Source organism: Canis lupus, chromosome 3, assembly GCF_048164855.1.
Source record: "Canis lupus baileyi chromosome 3, mCanLup2.hap1, whole genome shotgun sequence".
NCBI lineage: Eukaryota > Metazoa > Chordata > Mammalia > Carnivora > Canidae > Canis > Canis lupus.
Window position 1 is genome coordinate 75,693,733 of NC_132840.1, and position 24,068 is coordinate 75,717,800.

The following is a 24,068-nucleotide window of genomic DNA, read 5'->3' on the forward strand; positions in this document are numbered from 1 at the left end:
TATCCATTCATATGTCAATGGACATATGTTTTGCTTACATTTTTTTAAGAGTTTTACTTATTTATTTGAGAAAGAGAGTGCATGCAGGCACAAGAGAGAAGGGGGCAGAGCAGGGGGAGAGGGAGAGGGAAAGAATCTCAAGGAGAGTTCCCGCTGAGTGTGGAATCCTGACGTGGGGCTCCATCTCAAGACCCTGAGATCATGACCTGAGCCAAAACCAAGAGTTGGATGCTTAACTTGACTGAGCCACCCAGACGCTCCTTGCTTATACTTTTTGATTATTGTGAATGATGCTGCTATAAAATTGGCTGTAAGCATATCTCTTTGAGACTTTGCTTTCAACTCTTTCGTATTCTTTTCATTCTTTTGACAGTGCCATTGAAGAGCAGAAGTTCTTAATTTGATAAAGTCTAATTTGTCAGTTTTTTCTTTTATGGATTGTGCTTTGGTATTGTATCTGAGTACTCACTGCCTGATTCAAGGTCATAAATATTTCCTCCTATGTTTTCTTCTAGAAATTTTGTAATTTTAGATTTTACATTTTGGGCCACGATCCATTTTGAGCTTATTTATTTATTTATTTATTTATTTATTTTTAATGGTGAGGGGTATGGTTTAAGGATTTTTTTCTGTTTGTCTTTTTTTTTTTTTGGTGTTTTTTGTTTTGTTTTGCAAATGGATATCCAATCATTTCAGGATCATTTGTTGAAAAGACTATTCTTCCTCCACTGAATTACTTTTATATTGGATATGTTTTTGAGATAGGATTCATAGGACTTATGTTTGGATGTGGAACAGGAGGGAAAAAGAGGAATTAAGGTTCACTGAGTTTTGGCTCAAGCATCTGGTTGGATTATGGTGCCATTTTCTAAGATGAGGGAAGATAGAGGAGAACAGTTTGGGAGTTGGGAGTTTGGAGTTATGTTTTGGAAAAGCCCATGAGGCATAAGAGCATTTGGCAAGGAGACAGCTGACAAAGGAGTCTGGAGTTCAGGAGAAGTAAAGGCTGGAGATACACATTTTGCAAGTCATTGGTGCATTGAAACAGGTAAGCCAACACTTAGAGTGCCATGTGCTGAGTGCAGCAATAGAGCTTTGTGCAAGGGGTGGCAGGGTTCTGGGGCAAGGAGTAAGGGAGGGGGAGCACAGAAGGGCCTCAGAGGAGGTCGAGTGAGTGGGTCTTAATGAATAAGTAGGAATTTGCCAAGAGAGGACCTGGGGAATGGCATTTCAGGGGATGGATCCAAATGTGCACAGGTGTAGAAGTGTGAAGTGTAGGGTCTTCAGGAAACTGCAGAGTTTGGAGCAGCCAGAGAGAAGATGCCTGGGTGGGAGGATGGGGAGGGGGTTGAGTCTAGAAGAAGACAAGGCCAACTCAGGAAGAGCTCTTATTTAGAGAAAAGGGTTTAAACTTTCATGTGTAGACATTGGGCGAAGCAATGATAGACTTTCTGTGCGGTCGTGACCATTCCTCTGCCCTCACATGTTTGTTTACGTAAATAACCAGGGCCATGGTGAGGAGTGGAGGCCATGAGACAGGAAAGGAGAAGGACAGGGAGGAGGAGTTGTTGGCTATGAGAAGGTTTTGTCTACACTTGGCAGTGGTTGGAGGAATGGGAAGTTGGAGGTGACAGTGAGGACATTTAGGATGAGTGCACTTCTCTTTTAGTGCCCCCTCTTTGTGCTCTGCCAGCCAGGCTGCCCTTCTCTGACCCAGAGAATGTGTTTGTCCCTAGGGATCCCTGATTGGATCAAACCCCACAATTTAGATGAATCTAAATCTCTGTGCTTTGAACTTCCCCAAACCTGATGTGCAGTTGAAATCAAGACACTTGTTCATTCCCCCTCTGCCCCGGCACCGCAGCGAGGGGGGACCAGACACAGGCCTTCAGTGGTCGGGTGTTGGGTCCGATCCTTCATCTGTCGCCCTAATCAGACCCTGTCTGTCCTGACAGGAATACAGATGTGATGCTTCTTTTTCACTCTGTCTGAAATTGCTTTGTAATAACAGTAGGAGTTAGAGAGGCATTTTTATTGATTAAACAATCGAGGCGATTTGTCTTTACAAAACTGAAAATATAGAGGTGTCTCTTTCTCCCTCTGTATACATTACGCATGCTTATTTATTAGAGGCAACAGTCTCTGCTTATAATCAAGCTGATGTTTATGATGGGGCTGCTTTACAATGCCAGGCTGAGATGATATAATGGGAGCTGGAGTGAAAAGAAGCCTAATGTAATGACACTGACAATCAGGGGTGAGAGGCCCCCGGGGAAGGCAGCACCGGCAGGGATGAGTGGTTGGAGGGAACCATGGAGCCATTTTGATACAGAAAAAGGATTCTTACAATGTCACATGGGGAGAACAACATGGCTCTGGATCGGATGGCTCAAGGTTTGAATCCTAGCTCTGCCATTTAGTGCCTGTGTCACCTGAGAGAAGTTGCTTTGCCTCTGACACCCAAAATAGAGATAATGATGTCTAATAGGATGGCCTATGTGAATTGCTTCACATAGTATTAGACATATGGAGTTATTATCTTGATCTTTCCAAAATGGGGTTTGAGGCAGGGATGGGTGTGTCAGGGTGCTTGGTCTACTGAGCTAGTTAGGAGCTGCTCAGGATCGAAGTTCAGGTGCAGCTCATTCATCTTTGATCCTGCTTGCAAGGCTGGCCTGCTGGCTAAGACAGGCAGAGCCACCTAATGTGCGGTCTAGCCTGCTGGATTACCTGGCCAGGTACTGGTCAGCTGTGGCACTGGGTGAGTCTTCAGGGGGAGGGAACAGGCTGCCAAGGTTGGTGAGCTGCCTTTCCAATTGAGTGGTTGGAGCGTGGTCTTGTTGGTCAAGGATGCTGCTGTTGGAGCAACCAGCTGCATTATTCAGAGATCTTACTAATTCCAAACTGATATGGCGTAATTGTTCCAGCTCTGCAGGACTCTGTATTAAAGCCTCTGGCAGTCACTTGGCTGCTGGGTTTGCTAAATCGTTTTCACGAATTCAGTTTATCACCTTTTGATTGTGAGCTTCAGCACCCAGACCATGGGCATTTAGACTCAGAGGGGCAGGCAGCTGGAGGTGAGTAAGACGCATGTCTGGAACCCACCTCTGCTTGTGTGTGGCTGGCCTTGGCCTGCTCTTGGGGATAGCCAGAAGCCAGGTGAAATAGCTTAGATTGGGTTCTCTGTATGTTTCTGGTCCTCAGGGTTCTCAGTGCCTGGATTTGGGGTCCGATGGGGCATACATTTCTTGGAGTATGATATTCTTGGTGTTGGAATGTTAGAGTGAGGTGAACACCCTGCCAGCCAGTTCTCTTTCTTACTGCCTGGCAACTGATCAGTAATTGCATACCTGGTACCTACTGTGTATAAGCGGCGGCAAGCATAATACAAGGTCTTTACTGGCTAATCTTGAGTAGGTTTTCAGAAGCCAGGGAGTTACTGTGAATTAACTAGACTAGTGAGGAAGGAAGGCCTTACAGCAGGAGTGGGGTTTGCAGGATCCAGTCTGCAGGGTGGCCTGGGAGGTGTGCCAGAAGGTCAGGGTGTAAGCCAAGGGCAAAGTGTTTAGAATAATGAATGGAAGAGTTGCCAGGGAATAGTGCAGGGCAGTGTTCTCAACATTTTGGGTCAGACGATTCTTTGTTATGGGGGCTACTCTGGCATTGTAGGATACTAAGCAGCATCTCTGGTCTCTATTAGATGCCAGTCATATCCAAGGCCTCCAGTCCCCAGATTGTGACAACCAAATATGTCTCCAGACTTGCCAGACATCTGTGTGCAAAGTAGCACCATCCTCATCCCCCCCACCCCTGCCTATGTTGAGAACCACTTGTGTAGGGAATAGTCGGAGATAAGAGTGAAAGGTTGGCTGGGCCAAGTCTGGAAGGACCTTGTGTTTCATGTTAAGGTTGGGACTACAACTCAACAACAAAAAAAATCAACCTGTTTGAAAAATGGGCAAAAGACTCGAATAGGCATTTCGCCAAAGATAAATAAAGGGCCAATAAGCATATCAAAGGATGTTTGATATCACTAATCATCAGAAGTGCAAATCGAAACCACAGTAAGGGACCCCTGGGTGGCTCAGCAGTTGGGCTTTGACTCGGGGTGCCTTTGGCTCGGGGTGTGATCCCAGGGTCCCAGGATGGAGTCCTGCATGGGACTTCCTGCATGGAGTCTGCTTCTCCCTCTGCCTGTCTCTGCCTCTCCCTCCATGTCTCTCATGAATAAATAGATAAAATCTAAAACAAAAAAACAAAAAAAACAAAACACACTGAGATATCACTTCACACTCATTGGGATGGCTACTATGAAAAAAAATAGAAATAATAAGTATTGACAAGGATATAGAGTTGTGTGGTGCACTCTTGAGCCATTGTGGAAACACAATATGGCAACTCCTCAGAAAATTAAGAGTAGAATTACTATATGATTTGGAAATCCCACTTCCGGGTATACATCCAAAAATAATTGAAAGCAGGATCTGAACAGGTATCTGCACACCTGTGTGCATAGCAGCACAATTCACAATAGCCAGGAGGTAGAAGGATGGATGGATGGATAAACAAAATGTAGCATATACTAGAATAGAATATTAGTCAGCCTTTAGAAAGGAAGAAGATTCCGTCACATGCTACAACATGAGTGAGCCTTGAAGACATTATGCTAAGTGAAATAAACCAGTCATAAAAGGATAAATGTGGTCTGATTCCACCCATATGAGGTATATAGTTAAGTTCGTAGTTATATAAAGTAGAATGGTGGTTACTCAGGGCTGGGGAGAAGGGGGCAAAAGGGAGTTGTTTGATGGGTTATAGAGTTTCAGTTCTGCAAGAAGAAAAAGTTCTGGAGATCTGTTTCACAACAATGTAAATGTACCCAATGCTACTGAACTGTGTGCCCCAAATGGGTAAGATGGTAAGTTTTATGATAATGTATTTTTTACCCCAATTAAAAAACAAAACTGAAGGAAGTTAGGACTTTATTCTGGAAATAACAGGGAGATATGGGTAGATGATTCAGAGAGGTCTTGCTATGCAACCATCACTGCTATTCATCTCTAGAATTTTTCACCTTTCCAACCTGAAACTCTGTAGCCATTAGATACTAACTCTCTGTTCCTCTCTCCCCCAACCCCTGGAGTCACCATTCTGTTCTGTCTCTATAAATTTGACACAGAAGCTACCTCAAAGAAGTGAAATCATACGATATTTGCCCTTTTGTATCTGGCTTATTTTATTTAGTATAATGCCTTCAAGTTCTTCCCTTTTAAAAGCCGAATAATATTCCATTGTGTGTATATACTGCGTTTTGTTTACCCATTTATCCACTGATGGGCATTTGGTCACCAAGAGCTTTTGCTCAATTTGGCACTACCTTCTCTGCCAAGGGTCACTAGAGACGGACACAGTTGGGGGCCCAGCTGGCTGGTAATAGAAATGCAACAAGCAGCCCAAGCGGGAGGCAAAACTTGTTAAACAGCTTGTATTTGGGCCTCGGAATGACCCCTGTCTGGTTATGCTACTTCATTGGTTCTCATCATGTGGAAGGCTGGCGAAAACACAGATTGCTGGGTCCCACCCCGAGTTTCTGATTCAGTAGAGAGTCAGAAAAATTTGCATTTTTATCAAGTTCCCAGGTAATGGTTACACTGCTGGTCTGGGAGAGCCACTGTACTCTGTCATTTTAACTCATGGCCCAGGCCAAACCAAACAGTTTGCAGGCTGTAGGCATGCAGTGCCTGGCCTCTTCCTAGCAGAGCTCAAAAATCCTACCTTTGGCCATCTTCTAAATAGTGAAGACCTGTCTAGGGAGGCCTTGAAAGATTGGAGACACTGCTTTGGGCCCAAGATAAAGTCTCAGGAACGCCTATTGGCTCAGTCACTGGAACTTTCTCAGTGCTGGCTATCCGTGTCTCATTCTCTTGAGCCTTTTGAATTAGATGCAGCTGCTGGAAGATAGAGCTCAGAATGTTTGAAAAATGCACAAAGGCATTGAGCCTTTGACCCTTTAGCTTTGGGAGCGGTTCCTGTTTGCACTCCCTGCCTGCAGGGGGATCTCAGAAAACAAAACATGACCCTTCCCAAAGAGGACCCCCTTGGGCCTCTTACTACCCCCCCGCCTGCCTTGCCCCTCTGTCCACAATAACAGCTGTCCTCAGCAGGGCAGAGCACATTTGTCTCTTGTAATATATATTTAAAAGGTATTGATAGCCCAAAGGGCCGGAGGGACCCATACTCAGCCCTGCCTGGGCGGCTGGCATTTTCACATGTAAAGGCTACTTCTCCTTCACTCTTGAAGGGTGGAGAAGGAAGGGGCCTCAAAGGTCCGTCTACCTAAGCCCCTGAGGCCAGAATCTGAGACCCTGGTCTTTCTTAGTGATGCGTCTTGCCAACTCAAGTTACATACCTATACCAAGGCCAAGGAGGCCTCAGTGCTCTTTTCATCCAGGAAGGATTATTTCCCATCGGCTTTTTCTTCTTTCTCTTTAGTGTTTCAACTCTACCCCGGCACCTGCCCCTCACCCTGCCTCTGCTTCTTTTCAGCTGGCCGGCCCTTACCCATAGGCCCTAGAACCCCAGTTCTCGAGTTCACCCTGCCTCTGTAGAACATTTCCTCACAGCCTCAAGACTTTATCTTTCTCAGGGAAATAGAATGAAATAGTTTTGCAGGCTCTGCTGTCCTCCTGGAAAGGGGCGTTTGGCTGTATGGGTCAGCCTGGTGCCTGGGGTCTCTGGTCCCAGGTGAACTTTTAGTACTGATTCCCTGCACCGGCATGTCCAGCTGCCACCTGCTGGGCGGTTCTCTCTCTCTCTCTCTCTCTCTCTCTGCTGTTTTTCTAGGCTGTGCACAAGGCTTGAAATATAAGCGGCACTCAGTTCACTTGTAGAGTGATACTGGATGCATAAATACGCTTTGTTCCTTCCCTTGAGTTGGATTTGGGTCTCTTCTCGGGAACTCCAAGTCTGGCCATACAGTGACTCATGCATGCCTCAGTGACCCATGTCAGTGGGATCTTAGGCCCTTCATGCCACAGGGTCCCTTTCTCCGGGCTCCGTCTAACCCTCTTTTGGGGAGTGCTCACCAATGCCAGGCACCTGCTGGGTGATTTACGTACATTGTTGATTCTTTCAGCAGTCCCTGAGGTGGGTACTGCTATCTTTATTTTATAGGTGGGTTAAATGAAGATATTGGGAGATTAAGGAGCTTCTAAGGGCCTTGCCTCAATTAGTCCTCCCTTTCCTGGCTCTGTCCCCTGACCCTGATCTGAGGCTTGAGACAGTCACAGATCATGATGGTTACTGCCAAGAGATGGTGCGTTTGGGTTTAAATCACACGAGGTCTGGCTTTTTATTGTGCTTCCTTCTTGTCTGGAGGGGTAAACTGAGGCAAGTCACCCTGCCCCCCCCCCCTTGGAGGATCCAGCCATATCTGGGGCCTGGGCTCTCTCACCCCTCTTCCTGGGCCTACAGCTGGGCTCTAGCAGGCGGGCCTGGGCATGACCGTGCCCCTTGCTGGCAGGGGAGCTAATGTATCCTGAGGGCCATCCTCCAGCTGCCTTCCCTACACACGGCTGTGCAACTCCTTGTCACCTCCCACTCTTCTTGATGTCTCTCATTGTAGCCAGAGCACTGATCCCATCAGGGTTTCAGGCTAAGAATGTGTTGGAAGGGTGAACCCCAGATAATCAAGGGGTACCCCTGCTCCCTTCTGCTCCTCCCACCCTCCCCTCCACAGCCACCGAAGTTCTCTTGGTCAGGACAATAGCAGCTCCCCCCGGTGTTTGTCCCATGTGGTCCTGCTGTTCACCTCTGGATTGATGCTCACAGACACACATGTTTGGTGCCAGCAAAGTGCTGATACTTCCATTTTGCTGAGTTCTACGTTCTGTTCTGGCCCCCCCTCGGAGCTCCCCTTCCTCATCTGTATTTGCCAGCACAGGAGCTCCCTGTTCCCATCAGATGAGTCAGGGGAGAGATCTTGGAAGAGTAATTAATTTGAGCAGATGTGTGTCAATGTCCCAGGAAATAAAAGATCTCGGTACAAGCCACCTGTGCTTGCTCTGACCACCAGAGCTCCAGGAATGCAGGTAGGCCTCTCTTTAGGAAAACCCTCTAGATCAAGGCCGTTTGCATTACAAAAAAAAAAAAAAAAAAAAAATCACTTTATAGAAGGATTTGCTGCTAGATTCTTTAAAATTAGAGCTCTTTTAGTTTATGTAAATGGTTTACAGGTCATTAAGTACTTGACAGAGGGACTTTAGGGACAGGGAAACTTTATGTTCAAGCTTGAGAACGGGTGCCAATTACACATCCTTTAGAAATGAAGATGAAGCATCTCAGAAATTGTATGTAAGCCCTGGGGGAAATGCTGTCTGGCTCGCCAAAACATGGCCCCATACACCCTTCCAGAGATGGTTGCCAGGAATTCCTACAGAAATGCACCTGTTGCTCTTTAACAATGAACCCTGCACCACTTCCCCGATTGATCCCCTGCTCAGAGCTATGTCCCGGGAGCTGTGGGGGGAGATGGCCCAGCTGAAAATCAGAATTTAGTTCACGGCCTTTTAGGATTTTCTATCCAATGCTGTTTCTCTAGTAGACTCCCTTTCTGTTCCCCAAGGCTTCCTTTCTTCTCTTCTATCACTTCCCACCTTCCTGCTCACCCCCATACCCCCGGGCTGAGCTCAGCACCTCATCCTGGAGCTAGAGGAGGACATGGAAGGCCTGGGATGGGCGCCCTCATCACTCCACCGCGATCTGCAAGCCTGTGTGCGGTGGTGTTCAGACATCCTTGCTGGAGCTCCGAGGGCTGGTCCCCCCATGGGACAGCTGGAACCCACCTTGTCACCTTGTTGCCCACCTCCCCCCAGGATCGGCCCAGGATGCACTGGCATGTTCTCTCATTGGTCATCACTGAAAAGTCTGCCACTGCCTCTTCTCCTGCTGTCTGCTCCAGCTCTGCTCCTTTTTCTGGCCCAGCAACTGAGAAGAGTTGTGGGTGCACTTGGCCCCCCACTCCTTCACCTCCCAGTCATTCTCCTGCCCCCTTCAGTCTGGCCTCTGTCCATGCCACCCCACTGCTCATAGAAGCCACTGGTAGCTTTCACATGGCTCAGTCCCATGGACACTGCTCATCTTGACTTGTCAACAGCATTCAACACCCTCTTCTGCTTGGAGACACTTTCTCCAGGCTCTGGACATGGCACTCTTCTGGCTCCCTTTCCACCCCTTCTGCTTATTCCTCCCTTATTCTTGTCTAAATATTGAATGTCCCAAGAGTTGGCCTCTGGCTTTCTTCTCTCTTCTCATTTCTATGCTCTCTGTTCTTGCTAGGTGAGCTCACCGATTACCAGGCTTTAAATACCATCTATATAGTGATGACTTCCAGATTTCTCTCGATCTCTCATCTTGCAATTCTATGTACTTGAATTTTCCATCTGAATGTCCTGCAGGTATTGCAAACATATGTGTATGTATGTGTATATATATATGTGTGTGTACGTATATGTGTGTGTGTATACATATAAAACACCAACAGTGCAAACTCTTGGTTTCTTTTCCCAAATCTGTGTCTCCCTAAATCTTTGCCATCTTGGTAAATGGCATCTACCAATTTGCAAGGCCAGAAACCTGGGAGTCATTCCTGATTTCTCCTGTCTCACCTCACATCTCAAGTCCTGCCAGTGTACCTCCTTCATATGTCTCAGATCTGTACTTGTCTCTCCATCTGTCCTGCCACCCATGAGTGTAGGCCGCCATCATCTCTTTCCTGACATAGGACAGAAGCCTTCTGATTGGTCTCTCTACTTCCACTTTTGCTTTCTGGTCTTCACATAGTTCAGCATTTTTATTTTATTTTATTTATTTTATTTTATTATTTTATTTATTTTAAAAAGATTTTATTTATTTATTCATGAGAGACACACAAAGAGAGAGAGGGGAGGGCAGAGACAGGCAGAGGGAGTAGCAGGCTCCATGCAGGAAGTCTGATGTGGGACTCGATCCCGGGACACCGGGATCACACACTGAGCCAAAAGCAGATGCTCAACCGCTGAGCCACCCAGACATCCCATAGCTCAGCATTTTTAAAAACATAAGATGTTTCTTTTTTTTTTGAAGACCTCAAGTGTAACCTTGGGCAAGTTTATTAACCTTTTCTAATCTAAACACTCACACAGCTATAAAATGGTTATCCTAATGCCAGGTTCACAGCACAGTATAAGGGGCTAGCTAGCTCTCAAGCTCAATGGTTGTAGAAAGAGGGCATTGGGGGCTCTTCTGAAGCCAACCTTGAAACCCCTCACCAGGATTTGAGATCAGTCTTATCAATCTGGATTTCAGAAATAAATGCCTGCAATATCCTTGAATGGTCAGATTTCAGGGATGTCAAACAGGGAAGAATTAGGAGACTAACAAAGTCACTGCCCCTCCTCCTGAGCAATGAAGAGCTCTTCTTTATCCCAAGCAAAAGCTTTGGCGTCAGTGTCTCTTTTGGGGGGCTCCATCTGCCTGCGTAGGCTTGGAATTCCTCTGAAAGAGGAAGAACCACTTCCACTGAGGTAAGAGTCCAGAGCCCCAGATTGTGGTTGGTGGGGCAACTCTTTATGGCACTTGCGCCTGGGCTAGCGCAGCATCCTGGACTTCTCGCGGGCGTAGCCCACCCAACGTTGTCAGTTTGTTGGTGAAGGGGTGCCACTGGCCCTGGACGCTAGGACTGTCAGTGTGGAAGGGCTTGCGATGCGGATCACATCCAGGCCCGACTGGTTCGCCAGCTTCTGCACCAGCGTCGCAGTCTCCTCGACTGACTTGCAGTGGATGCTCTCCTTGGCACTGCCCCATTAAGGTATTCGGCCACTACTCTGGGCACACAGCGCGGCCTCGACTTCACGTATATTACGACCCCCGGTTCCGTCGCGCGGAGTCGGCCACCTCCCGTTCCACGAACTCCCTGGCACCGCGGGACGAGGGCGCATCGCGGCTGAGGTTAAAGCTGAGACGCTGCAACTGCTGCACGTACCGGCCCAGCCCGTTGTAGAGGACACTGGCCAGGAAGCGGCTCGGGGTCCCGCGCGCCGTCAGAGCCACCAAAAACGTAAGATGTTTCATGTTACTCCTCGGCTTAGAACCCTTCAGTGGTCGTAAAGGTAATGAATAACTCCTTGCTGTGCCTTTTAAGGCTCTGTATGATCTGGCCCATCCATGAAATTATCCAGCTGGCACACTCTTCTCGTTTGGTGGTCCTCCCAACAACCCTTCCTCCCATCTTCCATTGTAGCAGAAGCCTGATTCTGTTCAGACTGGGGGGAATTTTTTGTGAGAGTCATATTTTCAGGGAAGATGAGTCTTCTCCCCTCCACCTCCACTCCAGGAGGTGATCATGGTGGATCTGAGCTATAATCATGGTAATGCCATGACTCCATTGCCAGTACTTGGTTTCAGGGGGAGCGTGTGATTGTCCTGTGCCTTGGGACTTAATGAAAAGTCTACTGGCCACATGTAGGAGAGATGTACCGCCCTCATGAGAGAGTTGTGCATGGGGGTGATGCCTCCATGGCACCCTTCTGCTTTACTGATGTTGGGTGAGGATGTGGTCTGGGACACCGTGAGGGGAGACACTGCAAATGCTGAGGGTGGCAGTGGAGGGGAGGCAGGTCCTCAGACACATGGCTGAATCCACCCTGTGATCGACCATCTCCCTTGAGTGGGATAATAGATGTCTTTAGGGTCCTGGTCACTTTTAGGAAGACTTTCCAAATTCTTTTCTGTCTGCCTGTCTGTCTGTCTGTCGTCAAAACACAACGTGTCAGCACTTTCCAAATTCTTTTTTTTTTTTTTTTTTTTTTATTTATGATAGTCACAGAGATAGAGAGAGAGAGAGGCAGAGACACAGGCAGAGGGAGAAGCAGGCTCCATGCACCAGGAGCCTGATGTGGGATTTGATCCCGGGTCTCCAGGATCGCGCCCTGGGCCAAAGGCAGGCGCCAAACCGCTACGCCACCCAGGGATCCCTCCAAATTCTTAAAAAAAAAAAAAAAAAAAAGGAAGACTTTCCATTGCTTTAATCAACCCTATCCTAACTGATATTCTTCTTCCTCAGGCTGTGTTTCACTGTCATAGCCCTGTCAGCCCTTGGACAGGCCACGCTCTTTCCTGCCCCCAGGAGATTTGCACATACTGTCCCCTCTGTGTGGAGCCTCTCCACTTGCTTTTCCCATGGCCAGTGCTTGTCCATCCTTGGGTCTCACATCGCTCTCACATCAAGGTTTCCCTACACCTGTTATTTTTGTCTATGCTCTGATTAGTTTTGTTCGTAGCCCCTACCACATTTTTAAAGTATTTCTTGTGTTTACTCTTTTTCTTCTCCGTAGGGGCAGCGACTGTATGTCTTGTACAGCACTGTGGCCCAGCCAGCTTACACAGTACATCATGGAGAGAAGGTCCTATGTGCTCATTGATTGCACAACTGGAGGAATGGCCTGATCTATCCTAATTTCCCCACCTTTATCCTTTGCTCCTTGGTGACATCTCATGCTTTATACTCTAGCCCTACTGACCTATGATAAGATAGTTTGTAGAACGTTCTGTAGTCTCTCTCACCTCCAGACCTCCACATATGCCTGGAACAGCTCTTCCTTCTCTCAGATACTCCCACTCTCCCGGAGGTCTTGGCGGAGATGCCACCTCTTCCCAGGGATTCCCTCCCCAGATCATGTGCCTTCAGGATGCTGTTACCGATCCACCAAAGCACTTACCAGACCGTAGGTCCCTAATTGCCCTCCTCTTCAAGACTCTGAGCTCCTTGAGGGGGTGCCTCATCACTTCCTGATGACTGTATCCCTAACACCCAGCTCATAGTCAGTACTCAACACTTGGTTGTTGAATCAATTCCTTTGACTAATATTTCCGAGTGCCCCTGTGTGTCAAACATTGTGCCAAGTGTTCAGGATACAATAATAAATCGAATAAGAAATTGTCTTTATTCTCACATTCTAGAAAAGGACACCAGCTTATTATCCATTAAATATAATACAATGTGGTGAGTGTGGGAAAAGGGGCACAGATGAGCAAGTTCTGCCTGGGGAGTAGGATGTGGGGTGCTGGGAAAGCTTCCGAGATGAAGTAGGAGAACAGCTAGAGTGGGAATCGAGCCCACAGAGTTACTTCCAAAGAGGAAGGATGACTATCTGTGTTAATGTGCATTGGCATCGGTAGTATGTAGTGAAGAAGGGGCCAGGCTAGGGAGGTAATTTGGGGGCGGGGTCTGAAAAGGGGCTTCAGCTGCTAGGCTTGTGTTTGATCCAGGTCTCCCCTCACCTGGTGCTTCTTTATATATAAATACTGGGCTGGGGGATGGTGGTGGGGGTGGTGGGGCTTCGGGATCCTGGCTTCGTCGGTGGCTACTCTCACAGAGCTGGGAACACACCAACCCCATGCCAGTCCAGCCTGAGGTGACTTTGTTCCTGGGGTCCCTAGTGGCCAGAAGCATCTCGACTCACCTTGGAGGGTTGTTGACCCCTTTCCTTCTGGGTTCCAATCTGGTTCTGCTCCTTACCCTCTGGGTGACCGGGACTGAGGCCCTTCCCACTGTCATGAGGGGATGATGCTTCCCAAGTGGGGGGTCTTCAGAGGACTCGGGGATCGTGAAGCAGGCACAGCAGGGCGGGAGCTTGGTGATTGCCACCTCCCTCCTTCCTCATCCCCTCCTCGCCTGGCTTGACCCAACAGGTGCTGCCTCAGCCCAGCTCCTGCCACCACCCCCCCAGCCCCCCAGCTGAGCCCCTTGGCCGACAGCAGCATCCCTGTGTAACATCGAGGCAGTTTCCTTAGCTGCTGCTTTTGAAACAACAAAAATAAACTTGCGTCTCCGTCTTCCTTGGCTGCTTCTGAGGAGCGCCTTGCCAACCTGTTTACATTAAGGGATCTGCGGGGGTCCTCCTGGTTGTGGGCTGTGTGTGTTTTGCCTCTTTGGTGCGGCTCCCACTTTGTCTAATTTCCTGATACGGTGCAGCATGCTAATTTTTTCTCCTAAGATGTGAGAGGAAGAGGGCAATTGGGGCTCCGGAGGAGTCCCTGCTCAGCGGCCTCTGTGCCATCCCCCCAGTGTCATGCTCCAGCCCAATTAGAAACCTGCTTGGCTTTTAGGAGCTACAGTGCCTGCCGACGAAGATTCCTATTCCAGGCCCTAATTACCGCTTGATGGAATGAATAAAGACATTGTGTTTCCTGCATTTTACTTACAGAGTTGCTGATGCAGTGAATGTTGGATGAAACGTCTCTTTCCTCCTAGAGATTAAAAAACCAAGTGCCTCAGCGACTGATCCAAGTGGCTGTTTTGGCGACAGACTCCCTCCTGCCCCTGCCTGGCTCGGCAGTTTGAGCTGATCCAGGGTCAGGGAGCGTGCATCCCAAGAGGGACCTGTATTTTCTCCTCTTCTTCATCAGGGTGGAAGACCCCTTGACCACCTGGTCTGCTGAATCCAACAGAGAGGAGGATTCATGGAGCACTTGCTGTGTGTCTGGGGTTTTCCTTCTCATTCTGTCCTTGCGAGGGATTGCCGCCGGTCCCACTGTGCAGATGAGAAGCTAGCTCAGAGAGATGCTCAGGATCCTGCCCAAGGTCACACACAACTAGCAGATGGCAAAATGGTGGCTGGAATTCAGCCTTGTTGTGCTGAGTTCGTGGTCTTTCTCACTGGCTACCCTGGATACTTGCCTGGCCTGTCTGGTCCTGCCTGCCCTAACCCCCGGGGAGCCAGCCAGCTCTTGCCCTGGGGAGTGGATAGCAGAGTAGAGTGGTTAACTTCCACAGTATAACTAACCTCCCCAAAACTTAGTGGCTTAAAGCAACCAACTTTATGGTTTTTCACAGCTCTGTGTTAGGACGGTTGTTCTTTCGGTTTGGACTAAGGCAAGGTCTGGGAGGGCCTTACTCAGTCTCAGCTGGGGCAAGGGCCATATGGTCTCTCGCTTCCCCAGGAGGCTACCCCGGACCCCTTCGTCCATATATTTTATATGCAGGTGTAGATGTAGAAAGAGGAAGGATGGGCATCTGTACCTATGTCTATCTTTACTCATTCGTGTGGCAGTGAAATGTTCCTAGCAGTGGAAGAGGGAAGCCCTAATAATAACCCTGTTTTTCTATGTTAACTAATGTCTGGCTGGCCAAAGGAGGTCATAGGTATGTGTTCAGATTCGAGAGGTGGAGAAGAGACTCCTCCTCCTACCTGGAAGGGCTGGGGAGCCCTATTACAAAGGGTGTGCATCCTGAGATGGGAAAACTGTGATCATTTTGCCATCTATCATAAAGGGTAATGTTCTTCAGAAGGTGGTTTCACGATTCCTAGTCCTGTAAGCTAAAGGCGTGGAGTGGTGGTGATGGGGGACCTCACTGATCCTCTGTCCCTGGACAGGGTGTCACCAAGGCTGTTCCAGACAGATGTTTCTTTTCTTTTCTTTTTTAACATGCAGAGAACGAGAAAACAAAACCTCCCTGTGGTAATTTATCCCCATTCTCATAACTGGCTATTATCATTCATTATTTTTTATTTCTCTGGACCAGATGCTTCAGATGCCTGGGAGTACATGTTTGGACTTGGTGGCCGGGCCCTTCCCTCCTCCATGGCTTGTTGCTACAGGGATGGTGGAGGGGACAGCCCTGTACTGCGTGCCTCATGCTTTCTCTAGGGCTTGTGGTGGGCTCTGGTTTCTCCATCTGAATTGTACATATGTCATCTCCCTCACCCCCCAACCCCAGTACCTGGGACTTGCAGACCAGGGAGTGTTAGGCTCATTGAAGGAGGGAGAGGTTCAGGAGCCTCAGTGCAGTGATGGAGTCTCTGTGTATATTGCCAGCTCCATCTCAGATTCTGTATTCCCGGCCCCCCATCTGCCCTTCTGTGCTTCCAAGGCCATGGTGATCTGTTTTCTGAGTAGAAACAGCTTTCATCAGAGATTTGTGGGAGCCAGTTCCAAGGCAACCTGCCTTGGGTACTTTTGGGGTGTGGGCCTCATTTCAAGGTTGCTCTGGGACTCTCCTTCCAGCCAGGAGAGAACAGGGCAGTAGGCAGTATGGGCACCTTGGGCCTTTCCCCAGCTCTAGGTTCTTGGGTCAGTCTGGACTCTGGGGACAAGTCAAGGCCCCAAGACCTTGTGACCCAAAGGCAAAATGCTTTGGGGTTGCTTTAAACTGCTTTTTTTTTTTTTTTTTTTTTGATATTATCCTTTCCTGCGTGGGCTTGAGCACCTAGCACCGGGACCTGGCCTAGGAGGAATGCTCCAGAGGGGGAACTCACCCATTGACCCCTGTCAAAGGCTGATGCCCTCTGGTGGGAAGACTCCAGGGAGGATGGTTCTGGATGGTTCTGGCAGCTTTGATTCTGTTGGAAATGCAATGGGTTGCTCAGGTTGCTACGAGGGAAGGAGGAAAAGAGGGAGGTGAGTCCCTCAGTGTGGGGGCCCTGAGGCTACATCACTGAAGCCTTCGTGCTCTGCCCTCGGAGCGGAGGCGCTCCCCTCCCCTCTGGCTTTCAGCACCCGTGAGGCGTGAGGCGAGATACTTCTTCACTGGCAGCCTTTATGGGTCCCATTAGAGCAAAAGAGTAAAAGGTTTTATGAGGGTGTTTTTTTCCCCTTTGTCTTAAAAAAAAAAAAAAAAAGGTAAAGCATTTTCCTGCAAATTACACAAATGGCAAATCAGCTTTGTTTGCCCCAATGGCAGCCTTCCAGAAGCAGTGCCTCAGGCTAACCCAGGGAAGCTGGAGTTTCCACTCTCAGGGTCTCCCTGGAAGGCCTGCCTGGTTCTTATCAGGTCCTTCTATTGACAGCTGAGGAGGGGTGTCCGTCTTCATTTTGCTCCTCCAGTCGGGGCTGCAGGAGATCCCTTTCGGGGAATGTTCCATATTACATATGGAAAGTGAGATTGGTGCAGGGGGCAAATCAGTAGCTCTTCTTCACATCCTCAAAGAGGCTCGCGGCCCTAGGGCCGAGAGCTCCTGAGCTTCTCTGATTTTGGACCAGAAGAACCTCAGGCCCAGACAGGGCAAGTGACTTGATTTTGAATCACACAGAACATCAGTGGCTTCTTGTTTAAAGATCAAATCCCCATGTTTGAGGGGAGGGAGGCCTCGGTGAGGAGGGGAGGCTTTTTCTCATTTGCTGGCGATTTGCAAAGCAGCTTGTTTCTTAATTGATTGTGTGTGTGGTGGTGGTTTTTTGTTGTTGTTGTTGCTGGTGTTGGAATCACTCCCAGAAGTAAAGGGGCTGAGATGAACAAAATAAATAAGGAATAAACAGGCCCGTGGCGTGGGGGAAGTGGAAAGGAAACCGCCCGCTGCGAGTCTGGGGTAGAAGAGACTCAGCTGAATGGGGTACAGCTGGGGCTGGGCCGGATGCGTTCTTCATCCCGGAGTTAATGAGATGGGCTAAAGGAGCCGCATAGATGATGAAAACCTGGAGCAAGGTTCTGTATTCTGTTTTCTGCCAAAGCAGGGCCGAGGGGGTTGGTGTTTGCTTTAAATGAGGAGCCCCAGGCTTGGCGGGGCCCCCGACTTCCGTAGGCCCCTGCAGGCCCCGAGGACTGAGATGGAACTCTAGCTTTCTGGGCCATTGATCGTCGCCTTTGATTTTGCCAGGGTCCCCAGCACCCAGCTAGTCACCCGCCAGGTACCTCGGGGCTGGCTTCCATCCGCTCTCATCCTTCTCTTTCATCCGACGGCTCCTTAAACTTCCAGCTTGCACCACTTACAGTATTGATCCTGGAGCTCCTGGGGGCCAGCTCCACGCGGAGGGGCCCCTCCTTCTGGTTACCTTTGACAAGCCATGGATCCCCCACTTCTGGCCTCTTACAATGACAACAACGGTGAAAAATATCATTTTGTAATTCTCGGCTCATCAGAGGTTTTGCTTCCCGGGGCCAGTTTAGTGGATAAAATAGAACTTTGTAGGAATTGATTCGCACCCCCTGGCTCCTCGTGGCCTGGCAGCCCTGTCCAGGGGCTGGAAATGGGTGGGTGGCCGTTTGGGGACCTGCCCAAAGAGGAAGGAAGACACGGGCTCGGCTTCTTACAGAACGTTCCCAAAGGCTGGTGTCATCACCACCCTCGGGGGCAGGCATTGACAGCCCATCGTGAAGATGAGATTATTTTCTTTACATAGATCGGCCCAGAGAAGTGAAGGAGCAGGTCCAGTCTTGACAAAAGGAGGCTGGACTACAGAATGGGCTGCACCCAAGCTCGTTGCCCTGGTGGAAGGCCCGACGGCGTGTGAGGGTCCCCTCCACTCCTGTGTTTTCATTAGTATCTCGTTAATGCTGGAGATACGTCCACCGTGTTCAGCGCTAGCTCTGATAGCAGAGGCTGAAGGTGGAAGAGAAGAAAGAAGAAGGTGAGGAATGAATTTTGATGGGGAATCTCCAGAGCAGAGATCACAACTGGCTGAGGGGCCTGGGTCCTGTGGGCCGACAGGCTTTGTCCAGAAATGCCATTGCTTTGAAACGCCTTTGAACGCCTTTGAGCAGGGCGGGCACTCTCCAGGGAGGTCACAGGCCCGCCTTTCCCTCCCGCCACCTGCCGGCCCGGGTCACACTTACTGTATTGGCTTGGCTGGCTCAGGAGAGCGATTCTGCACATCTCGCCCCAATTCTGCATTCAGCAGCATCAGGTTGGTAGTTTGAAATTGGCCATTTTGGGTATTCTCACACCATAGAAATCGGCAAACACTACAAATCAGAACTTTTTATTTACCTTAGTTGTTTTTCATTTGAGAGCTGGTTATACCTGCACACCAATTCGTACGGGCATTTGCTTTCCACACTTGCTCTAAAAATCTCTCCAATTTGTTCTAGGCATGTTCACCCAAGCTCATTTATTTAATTCAGTCTCATTTACTTGTCTCAAACACTCTGCATGAGGGATGTCATTGACCCTATCTTGAAGACAAAGAAATGCATGCAGGCTAGGGCCTGAGTTGGGATTCAGACGTCCTTTGCCTCAAGGTCTGTGCTCCTTGATAGCTTAGCATCTTGGTTCTCATCTGGGGGCAGTTTTGTGCCCCCCCCCCCCCGGGGACGTTTCGCAGTGTTGGGAGACATTTTTGGTTATGGGTGGAGTTGGCACTGCTGGCATCAAGTGAGCAGAAGCCAGGATGCTGCTACAAATGTACAGTGCACAGGACTGCCTCCTCAAGAATTATCCAGTCCCAGATGTCAGTGGTGCCAAGGTTGGGACCCCTGGCATAGCTGGTGGTGCCCCCATGAGTTTTTCCCTTCCTTCTCGGTCTCAGGAAGAGATGAACTAAATCAAGGGAACTTTTTTTTTTTTTTCCAAAGATTTTATTTATTTGACAGCACAAGCAGGGGGAGCTGCAGGCAGAAGGAGATGGAGAGGGAGAGGGAGAGGGAGAAGCAGGCTCTCTACTGAGCAAGGAGCCTCATGTGGGGCTCGATCCCAGGACCCTGGGATCATGACCTGAGCCAAAGGCAGACACTCAACTGACTGAGCCACCCAGGCTCCCATAAAGGGATCTTTCATCTCGGCTGGGAAGGGGGAGCATCCTTTGGGAAGAGCTGATTATCCAGCTGACGCAGATTTCAGAATGATGCTGGCTCAGCCCTGACTGGTTTATGCCCAGACCTAGGAGTCAGAATAAGGTCAGAGAGACTCACAGTCATCATTGAGCAGAGGGAGCTGTGCCCTGAATGAAGACATGGGAGGATTTCACAGAAAAAAGAAGTCAGGGCAAGGTGATAATAAGCAGAAAGAGTTCCTGTCCCAAGAAGGGCTCCCAAGGAGATTCCATTAGCCCTAATGTCTGAGCTGGATAAAATGTAGTCAAAATTCAGAAGAGAGGTTTAGAGGGCCACATTGGTGGTACCCAAATCTGCCTCATTGTCAGAATAGGCCAGGGGAAAAAAAAATGTATGTGGCCACCTAGGACTTAATTGAAAATGCCAGGAGTGGGGCCCAGAACTCTTGAGTTTTTAAAATATCTGAAGTCAAGCACCAGGGTGGCTCAGTCAGTTAAGTTAAGCATCTGTCTGCCTTTGGCTCAGGTCATGATCCCAGAGTCCCAGGATTGAGGCTCCCTGCTTAGAGGGGAGTCTGCTGCTCCCTCTCCCTCTACTTGTGCTCACTTGCTCTCTCTCAAATAAATAAATAGAATCTTTAAAAAATATTTTCCAGGGCAGCCTGGGTGGCTCAGCGGTTTAGCGCTGCTTTCAGCTCAGGTTGTGATCCTGGAGACCTGGGATGGAGTCCCGCGTCAGGCTCCCTGCATGGACCTGCTTCTCCCTCTTCCTGTGTCTCTCCCCCCTCCTCTTTCTTCTCTGTGTATTCTCATGAATAAATAAATAAAATCTTAAAAAAAATATTTTCCAAAGTGACAGTGATGACCCCTGGCATAGATGGGTATGAGGGCTGTTAAACATCAAAATGAGGATCTGGGTTTTTGAGGGAGGCTAGGAATCAGTAGTCATTCATGCACCAGATATTTGAAAACTTGCTCCATGCCAGGCCCGGCTCTGGGCTCACAGCGGGAGGATGCTCAGTCCTTCTGTCCTTTAGGAGTGCACAGAATAGTGTTAGGCATAGGCAACAAAGTCCCTCTGAGTCTCATTTTTCTCACCAGTTAGGATGGAACAAATACTACTTAGAGCACAGGGTGTTTGTGAAGTTTATGTCAAAGAGCAGTGTGAAAGCCATCAGCAAGTTCCTAGGTGAGTGTCTGAGCCACAGTGGTTCTCCAGAGCTGCCTGCAGTCTGTGGTTCTCGGTACAAGAACTTCCTTTCTTTCAGTTCAAATTCCATGTAGATGGAGGGTCTACTTTGTGTCTGGGATGTTCCAGGCTCTGAAGGATATTGAAGTGAGGGAGACCTGGTCTTGATCACCAGAGAGCTTTGAGTGTGGTAGGGAGGCAGGCGTGTAAAGCCCCCAGCCATCACACGGTGCACAGAGCGACACATGCTCTACTTTCTGTGGGTCTGGGATGAGAGGTTACAAGGGCCAGGGGAAGCTGCCTAGAGAGAATTCCCAAGGAAGTTGCTGGATTTTGGAGGATGAATAAAGTTCTTTAGACAAGGAGGTGCAGAAGGCTTGTAGATAGCCAGCACAGAATGTGCAGGGCGAGGTGGGGGCTGGCTTCAAACAAGTGTGTCCAGGGGTCTCTTGAGTCTCACCTTCCAGAGTCTCTAGGCCCTTCAATCTTGCCCTCATTTCCTCTCTTTCTTCCTTCTTTTCCTCCTGGGGAATGGCACATATCAGGTGCAGACACTTGAAAAAGTTCATCTGCTCTGTGCTTGATTTATCGTTCAAACCTTCGGTAACCGATTTCCAGTCTCATAAAATATTAAATACATCCATATATTGAATATCACATTTTGATATGTTTTCACGCCTCATTTGCCACTGAAGTCAAGGACAGACTCACATTTTTCATGGCATGGGGCCCAGATTTGTCCTCGTACAGTGTTTTATTATATCCCCTTTCCCACCTCTCCCCCGAAGATCCGTATTCCTCGGTGTCTCACTTAAGCAGCCAAACTGCCAGCCCACTTGGCATGGACCTTCACGGGCCCAGGGCAGAAAGGCCACATTTATCATCTCCAGGAAAGGTTATTTACATAGCACTGTAAACATTTGACGAAGGGCAAGGTCTCTGCCAGACATCTCCAGATCCTACATCAAGTGGCCAAGCCAGTGGCAGATCCTAAGGGGAATGAGGCTGTAGGTTCATTCTTTTTACCCATTCCAGGTCTTATGCTTGCAACTACCATTGACTGAGCACCTATGAAGTGTCAGGTACTGAGCTAAGCTGTGTGCATTTTAAGATGATAAACTGTGGGGCTCCTGGGTAGCTCAGTGGTTGAGCATCTGCCTTTGTCTCAGGTTGTGATCCTGGGGTCCTGGGGTTGAGTCCTACCTCTGCCTCTGCCTATGTCTCTACCTCTCTCTCTGTGTCTCTCATGAATAAATAAATAAAATCTTAAAAGACCAAAAGATAAACTGTTGCCTCACCTTCAAAGAGAAAGGTGTATTTGCCATTCAGGCCATTCACAAGAGTGCCACAGGTATCCAAGAGAAGCATGTCATGGGGACCGTGAGCGTGGAGAGGAAGGCCTGGAGTTCTCTCGTGGGAAGCATGGGGAGGTGATGCTCAGTGGGAAAGACTTCATAAAAGGAGTGATCCATGAGCATGGAGTTGGACTCAGTAAGTGTGCAGAAGGTACCAGGGAGGACAAAGCCAAGCCAGGGAGGGGTGGACCAGCCTGTGCCTCAGCTGGGAGCTCTTCATGGCTGGGTTGTGGGGTTCAGGGAAGAGCTGATGAAGCTTGAATGTAGACAGAGGTGACGATCATGAAGAGTCTCTGAAGCCATGAGAATAAAGGAAATGGGCTGTATCCTAGAGACAGTGGTCTCCACTCAGGTATTTCAGGCAAGAGAATGCCATGATCAGATGTGTAATTGAAGATGGTTCAGGACAGGCCAGTCAGGAGGCTGGGTCTATAGTCTAGGTGGGAAATGATGAAGATGGAATCAGGTGCAGGAGCAGGGTAGGTCTTTGAGACATGTAGGAAATGAGCTTGACATTGGTGACTGAGCTAGGATTGGGTGGGCAGATAGGTTGAGTTCCCCCAAGAGTGGACCCTGAGACCAGGATTTAGGTTGTAAGAGGTTTGTTTGAGAGAGGTGATGAAGGCAAAGCGAGATAGGGAAGGGAGCCAATGCAGGGAATATTAAAGAGCAGGGTACTGCTGCAGACACACGGGTTCAATCCCATTGGGGTCTCAGAGAGACAGCGGGGAAATGCAACTCTAATGTATCCTCCTAGATGGGCCAGGAAGCTGGGTTCCTCATCATCCAGTTCCTCTATGGCATTGGCTGAGAGTCATGTCTGTGTTGAACTCCCCAGTACTGTGGTCTGCAGGAGGAAGCCTTCAGACAGGAAGTCCAGGTACTTGTAGTACGAGGCTGGCACTTGCCAGGGGATGCAGGCAGGGCACTGCCAACATCTATGTGGTGGGTAAGCGGGAGGGGCGAGTCAACAATGATTCCTGGGACAACTGGTTGGCTGGTGATACCATTCAGAAAGAGAATTTGGGAGGAGTAGTCTTTTGGGGGCAGAAAGGGGGATGACTAGTTCAGTTTGGACACGTTGAGTTTGGGGTGTCACAGGGAAGCATCTAATTGATGCCAGCAGCTATGATAATGGGATCTGGAATCCAGGAGCGGGATGTGGGCTCGAGACCCAGATTTGGGCTTCGTTTAGGTAGAGATGCAACCAAAGCCATGGACTCAGATGAAGTCACAGTCACATAAGGGGTAAGAGGAAAGGTGACTAAGAGCCAGGGAACGCAAGAATTTATGGAGCAATCTAAGGGAAAAAGCCGGAAAGCCACTTGAGTAACCAGAGACGTAGAAGGACAAACAGAAGCCAATGAGACTGCAGGAACCCAGGGAGGCAGTTTCCAGGAAGGAGGTGGTTGGAGGTGACAGGAGCTGCTGAGAGAAGGTGCAGTAAGGTGGGATGGGAGGCACCCATCTGGCAGTGAGGGGCTCACGAGGCCTCTCGGGGGAGCACTTTCAGTGGGGCAGCGGGAGCAGGAGCTAAGAGCAGAGGCCGCTGTGTGAGGTTCACGAGCAAGGCAGTGGTAAGGTCAACGTGGCATTTTAGATTATTCTGGAACTGGTGTGCGAGACTGGAGAGAGGGGAGGCGGCTTCGTGTGTCCTGGGTCCTGCCCTGGAATGTAGCAGTGGGCTGAGACCAGAGGAGACCGATGGGCGGCGGCTTGCAAGGAAGATTCCACGGGGCTCCAAGTCGCCAAGCTGAGCAGGGCCTGTTTGCGGTGGCCCCCAGGGCCGCCCCACTGCTCCCACTCCTCAGGGAGCCCACCCTGCGAGGAGCCCGCCCGCTCTGCTGGAGCAGGGGGGTGTCTGTGTTCCCGGGCTCACTGCCATTGTCATCAGCACACAGAGTGGCCGCCCTCCCCCTCCCGAGAGGGTGACCTTGGCCGTGCTCCTGACCCCTCTGAGGCTCAGTGTGGAGCGATGCCCACCTCGCCCACCTCCTAAG

The 24,068-nt window shown here is 49.2% G+C and overlaps 1 protein-coding gene and 1 pseudogene across 2 annotated transcripts in view; one reads left to right on the top strand and one right to left on the bottom strand.

Annotated features, from left to right (window-relative positions):
• Window positions 1-24,068, top strand: part of GRIK4 (glutamate ionotropic receptor kainate type subunit 4) — a 423,105-nt gene that overhangs the window by 61,469 nt on the left and 337,568 nt on the right. The gene's annotated exons all lie outside the window — the stretch shown is intronic.
• On the bottom strand, window positions 10,162-11,124 carry LOC140625229 (large ribosomal subunit protein mL43 pseudogene; annotated as a pseudogene).